Raw genomic sequence first — 6,954 nt, forward strand, 5'->3', positions numbered from 1 at the left:
CCACTCTAAAATTTTTTAATGCACTTTTTAAAAACGGTTAACATGAAAAAACGATACATTGCACTTTGAATAATAGGGCCGAACGTGAACGAAAAACGCTAAATCGCAGATGCTCGCAGTCCGGTCCTTTGCATGGGCGTGTACACACTAGACATTTTTATAGGTTAGCTTCCGACAACAAATAAGTGTGTGTGCGTAAAATAAAGTAAAATAATGAATAATATGTGTAAAGAATTTATCGTCGATCCGCAATCCGATGAATCTGATAGCGACAATGCAATACCTCTAAAGCGGAAGCCAGCGAAAAAAAAAGTGTGGTGGCAACAAATGACTTGCAACAAATGACCTTCAATAAGTAAGTCAAAGTGCGAATGTGCCATTTTATAGTTTGTTTGTTTAAAATAGAGTTACGCTCACTCTATAGATAGTGGAAGTGTTATGATAAAGTCAGAAATCAAGAACATTTTTATGTGGTTACATTGGTGCGTACGAATCACAGATTTGTTTTTGAGTAAAAAAAAATGTAAATGTGAAAAACTGGCCTTACTCCAAATTTTCTTATAGTTGTATGCCCTTTTCCAACAGACTAGTTATTTTTACATCAAAACTTATGTACATAAATCCTAAAACCAAAGTTTCGGTGTAGGGATTGGTATAGGTGGTAAAAAGAGGGATCAGTGATATCTCGCTTTAATATTTTAGGGTTTTAAGGGAAAAGATCTGTCATAATTTTCAATTAAAGTTGAATAATTTTCGGGAAATTTGTCTTTTAGAATTTTTTAGATATCCGTCCCTTTAGGTATCCCTCAAAAAAACGAGTACGGAGTGGAAGTACTGATTCACAACTCCCCTTTTATTATAGTGGAAAGGTTGCTGAGAACTTCATTCAAAGTGAAAATATGTGGAAAAAAATTACTTCTTATAAATCAATGGAAGGATTAAAGGTTACTTTTAGATATACAGGTGGTAGATATAGGAAGAATGAATGTCCTGCAGGAAAGTATCTATTGCATCACTCTGAATGCATGAAAGTGAGTCTTTTTGAAACAGAAGATGAGCATGCAAATCACGAAGATAACAGCAGAGGGCTTTCATCATCAGCAAAGTTATTAGTGCGTCAGCTCTGTAACGATGGCATCAAAAAACCTATAAAAATAACCAAATTATAGACATCAGTAGACCTTGTTAAAGAGTTGTTCTCCAATCCAGGCAGAACAAAACGTGATGTCCAGCATTAGAAATCGAGTTGATGGGATAGTGCTAGCAAGCACTCCACAAAACAACTCACTGATGTAATGGCCAATTACACAGTCTACAAAATAATCCTAGGTGCCACAACACTCTGGGTTGCACTAGTGCCATACACCTACTTACACTAGCTAGCGTTGTTTTACGTACCAAGGTATTAGGTCACTACACTTAGTACGGAAGGATGCGCATTTAAATATTACTTTCTTTATACTGATAATAATTAAAATAATAAGAAAAACATAAGGTAAAACATTGTGTTTTTGAAGGTGGTAGACAATGGTACAGTGAAAACATCTTGTCGGACTTGCATTGTTTTATTTATTTATTGTAACACGACGTTTCGGTTGGTAAGTATCTCCAACCGTTATCAAGTGTAAACTGACAGCAAACTACTATTCTATAGGCTTATATACTAGATGTGTGCAGCGATGTGGAAGGGGAGGGAAGGGAGGGAAAGTCATCCGTGAAAAAGAGTTGGAGGGGGGAAGGACACGCGTCTCTCTAGATCCTACACTGTCCTGAGAGTAGAGGCTTCCAGATGTTGGGTATATTGACGCTTGGCTGGCTGAAGATCCTCTGATTCTGTGAAATGAAAGCTGCCTCTACGAACTTCCTCTTCCGCCAGTGCTGTTCCTTGTGCAGAATCTTGGCTTCTGACCAATGGATATTGTGTCCATTATGCCACGCATGCTCTGCTATCCCGGATTTGGAAACCTCTCCTCTTTGGGTCCAGCTGCGATGTTCCTTCGCTCTGATTTCTAGGGGGCGCTTCGTTTCACCTATGTATGAGTCACCGCACTCACATGGGATCCGGTAGACGCAATTTTTGGTATCCACCATGCCATCTGGTTTGGTCTTTGAAACCACACTTCTGATAGTGGTGCTAGATCTAAAGGCAGTTCTAATATTGTACTTGCTGGCAATGCGTCGGATTTGTTCCGATGTACCCCTAATGTAAGGTATGGGTAGAAGTCTGGTTGTCGTGGTGGCCTCATCTCTGATTTGATTTGGACGCGTCCTTTGGATGGTCCTACTTATTAGCTTCTTTGGATATCCATTCTGTTGTAGGTCTTTGTAGATGGTATCCACTTCAGTCTTGAGATCCTCGTCGTTTCTACAGATGGTTCGAGCTCTATTGTAGAGGGATCTTATGATGCCTACTTTGGTGGTTGCAGGATGGTTCGACTCATAGTGCAGATACTGGCCCGTGTGTGTTGGTTTTCTATAAACTGAAGTTCGTAGATTTCCGCCGACCTTTTTAACGAGAACATCTAGAAAAGGTAGAGCTGAGTCTTTTTCTGTTTCCATCGTGAACTTGATTGTTGGTCTGAAACTGTTGAGGTGAAGCAGAAACTCCTGAAGTGCTTTTTCCTCTTTGTCCCAGATGATGAAGGTGTCGTCCACATATCGAAGCCAGAGCTTCGGTTTGCACCGGGAGGCATCTATTGCATGTTCCTCAAACCATTCCATGAAGATGTTCTCACTTAAAAAACAGAAACCTTTGCAGAACATCAGCAAAGAAGAGGAAACAGCTCTCAGGAACCTCAGAAGTGAAAAGAACATCAAAATTCTTCCTGCAGATAAGGGCAATGCAACTGTGATTATGGACCTGGAAACCTACGAAAACAAGGTTCAGGAAGTTTTGAACAAAGGCGAATACAGGCTACTACTATCTAGGGATCCGACGACAACCATAGAAGGTCGAATTAACAGAGCACTTAAAAAGTACTCCTCAACATTGTCGGATGCGGTACGCTTTAGGCTGACACCACATTATAGCAAACCTCCACACCTATACGGACTACCCAAGATTCATAAGGAGCAAATGCCTCTGCGGCCCATCACGAGCTCTAGAAATTCGCCGACATCAGACTCTCGAAATTCCTTTTGGAGATCATTAGACCGATCCAGGGAAATGCAGCGTCTTTCGTGCGAAACTCTGCCCACTTTGTAGACCTTCTTGGAGGGATCGAAGTCGAGACCAATGACAGATTGGTGAGTTTTGATGTCGAAAGTCTCTACACCAATGTACCCATAGGAGAGTCTCTTAACATCATCCGAGACAAACTAAGCAAGGATGCAGCTTTCTCAACTCGGACCACATTGCCTCTGGACGGGGTGATGGAACTTTTGGAGATCTGTCTTCGTAATTCTTACTTTCAGGTCAAGGATAGATTCTACGCCCAAGACGAAGGACTTCCGATGGGTTCATCTCTTTCCCCAGTAATAGCAAACATCTTCATGGAATGGTTCGAGGAACATGCAATAGACACCTCCCGTTGCAAACCGAAGCTCTGGCTTCGATATGTGGACGACACCTTCATCATCTGGGACAAAGAGGAAAAAGCAATTCAGGAGTTTCTGCTTCACCTCAACAGTTTCAGACCAACAATCAGGTTCACGATGGAGACAGAAAAGGACTCAGCTCTACCTTTTCTAGATGTTCTCGTTAAAAAGGTCGGCGGAAATCTACGAACTTCAGTTTATAGAAAACCAACACACACGGGCCAGTATCTGCACTATGAGTCCAACCATCCTGCAACCACCAAAGTAGGCATCATAAGATCCCTCTACAATAGAGCTCGAACCATCTGTAGAAACGACGAGGATCTCAAGACTGAAGTGGATACCATCTACAAAGACCTACAACAGAATGGATATCCAAAGAAGCTAATAAGTAGGACCATCCAAAGGACGCGTCCAAATCAAATCAGAGACGAGGCCACCACGACAACCAGACTTCTACCCATACCTTACATTAGGGGTACATCGGAACAAATCCGACGCATTGCCAGCAAGTACAATATTAGAACTGCCTTTAGATCTAGCACCACTATCAGAAGTGTGGTTTTAAAGACCAAACCAGATGGCATGGTGGATACCAAAAATTGCGTCTACCGGATCCCATGTGAGTGCGGTGACTCATACATAGGTGAAACGAAGCGCCCCCTAGAAATCAGAGCGAAGGAACATCGCAGCTGGACCCAAAGAGGAGAGGTTGCCAAATCCGGGATAGCAGAGCACGCGTGGCATAATGGACACAATATCCATTGGTCAGAAGCCAAGATTCTGCACAAGGAACAGCACTGGCGGAAGAGGAAGTTCGTAGAGGCAGCTTTCATTTCACAGAATCAGAAGATCTTCAGCCAGCCAAGCGTCGATATACCCAACATCTGGAAGCCTCTACTCTCAGGACAGTGTAGGATCTAGAGAGACGCGTGTCCTTCCCCCCTCCAACTCTTTTTCACGGATGACTTTCCCTCTCTTCCCTCCCCTTCCACATCGCTGCACACATCTAGTATATAAGCCTATAGAATAGTAGTTTGCTGTCAGTTTACACTTGATAACGGTTGGAGATACTTACCAACCGAAACGTCGTGTTACAATAAATAAATAAGACAATGCAAGTCCGACAAGATGTTTTCAGGTAAAACATTGCTCAGTGAAAACTCTCACCTTTGTAATTTGACAGGTTTGATAGTTCAATAAAGGCACTAACCACAACACTAGAGAAAAGTTACGGGAGAACAAGTGGGCACTGCTCCACGACTGTTTTCGAGTTAAGTTACCACCGAACTGAATTCTAAAAAGGATCATATTAGAAATATCCCTTAAAAGAATTCTGGTAAACATCTGTCATCGCCTATATTTTTGAGAACTTGTAAATACCAACATTCCCACACATTATAACTTTCTCCGAAGTGACCTTTTTACCCGCATAAGTGCTAGTAAGTGCTATTTCTGTTTATTTTGTTATCTCCGAAGACCTCTTAAAACCATAAAACTTAAAGATTCTCGCAGATCGTCCTTATCTTTACATGTCAGTCCTTAACATTCCGATCGGTTATCGTTTCCTTTTTTATTAATTTTTGATGATCGACAAAAACCAGATAAAATATAATAAGTTAAATAAACTCACGTCTTGCAATTATAGCTAAAGGATCGAAAAATACGTGGTGCTAAGATCGTTAAAGCCTATATTTGTTTATTTCTTTGCATGTGTACTAAGGCTGTGCATATTGAGTTACTGTCAGTATTAACAACTGAGGCTTTTTTAAATACTTTAAAAATTTGTTAGTAGACGGGAAAAACCTCAAAATATATATTCTGATAATGGCTCCAATTATGTGGAAGCAAGTAATGAGCTTGGAAAAAATTATGCATTTTTATAAGCTAAATCAAAACATATATCTCATAAATTAATTTGCGAAAAAATACAATGGCATTTCATCCCACCGCGGGCTCCAAACTTCGGGGGTATTTGGGAAGCAGGAATTAAGAGTTGTAAGTTTCATTTAAAACGTGGTATGGGAACTAGTTCGTTTACCTTTGAGGAATTCTGAACCATATTATCTCAAGTAGAGGCAATCCTTAATTCACGTCCCCTTTGTCCACTTTACCCTGACCTCGAAGACTTAACAGCATTGACTCCATTTTTTGATCGGAAGAAGTTTTACTTTATTGCCAAAGTTGTGTGTTCAGGAGGTGCCAGAAAATCGGCTGTCCAAATGGCAAAGGTTGCGAGTGGTTACACAACATTACTGGTCTCGATGGCAGCGAGAATATCGGAGTGAGTTGCAAGTGCGAACCAAATGGACGCAGAAGGCAAATAAACTGATCAAGGTGAGATCTTTGGTGTTGGTGAAAAACGACAACGTTCCTACAGTGGACTGGCAGTTGGGTCGAGTTATGGCGTTGCACACAGGAGAAGATGGAGTATGTCGTATTGTAGACTTAAAGGTTCGAGGTGGTGAAATACGGCGGTCAATACGAAATGTATGTGTTTTACCAATAAACTAAATAAGTTATATTGTAGAAGGTTAATGTTATCTTTAAGGTATTTTGTGAACAAGTTTCTTTTTTATACACATTTATGTACCCATATTTAAAAAAAAAAATGTAGTTTTATGGGATATGTATTAGATTCTTGTTATAATTAGGTATAGTTGTGTTAATTTGAAAGGTCTGTAGTCTTTCAAGGGGGGTGTATGTTTAAGCATTTTCTAATCTTATATTTTATTGCACACTTTATACATCTCTCATCTGTTATTCAATATTGCGTAATCTACTTACTTAATGTATAATTTAACCTAAGTTTGGCAACCGCGCTCTTAATGTGTGAATTCTTGCGTATTTTAAGAAAGAACAGAATCAGACGCCGTCGCGGATGGTTGATAAAGTCACTTTTCCCTTAAGATATTTTTACAAGTCATATTAAAGAGTTTTTACAGTCCACTCGAGTGTTTTATTTCTTTGAACCGGCAAAGGCTATCGAACAATAGAGAAATCCCAAAATTCATCACGCATTAAAATAACTCCGTCTATTTTTTGAACACCCTGTATTTTAAATATGTTTACCTTCATCCATTGTGAGGTCTTTGAAAATATCACAAAATTGTCTTGAACCCACAATTGTTTTCTTGTCGAGATTACAATGAAAAAAAAACTTATTTGTAAAACGTACAATAATATGATTAGCTTCTGAAAGCATTTAAACATGCGCAATGTTGTAGTAAGTTGGGCAATTCGGATGCATTCCAAAGTAGTTCAGGATTTCTCCCACGAACAAAGCTTTATAATTACTATTAATAGCACTTGTTTATGTGCTCACTACAGCGCCATTTTTAAAAGACACACGGAACAATTTAGTTATTATGTTAGGAAAAACCATTGCTATAAAGTTAAGAGGTCTAGAAGAACTAC

This window comes from Anthonomus grandis, chromosome 14 (genome assembly GCF_022605725.1).
Source record: "Anthonomus grandis grandis chromosome 14, icAntGran1.3, whole genome shotgun sequence".
NCBI lineage: Eukaryota > Metazoa > Arthropoda > Insecta > Coleoptera > Curculionidae > Anthonomus > Anthonomus grandis.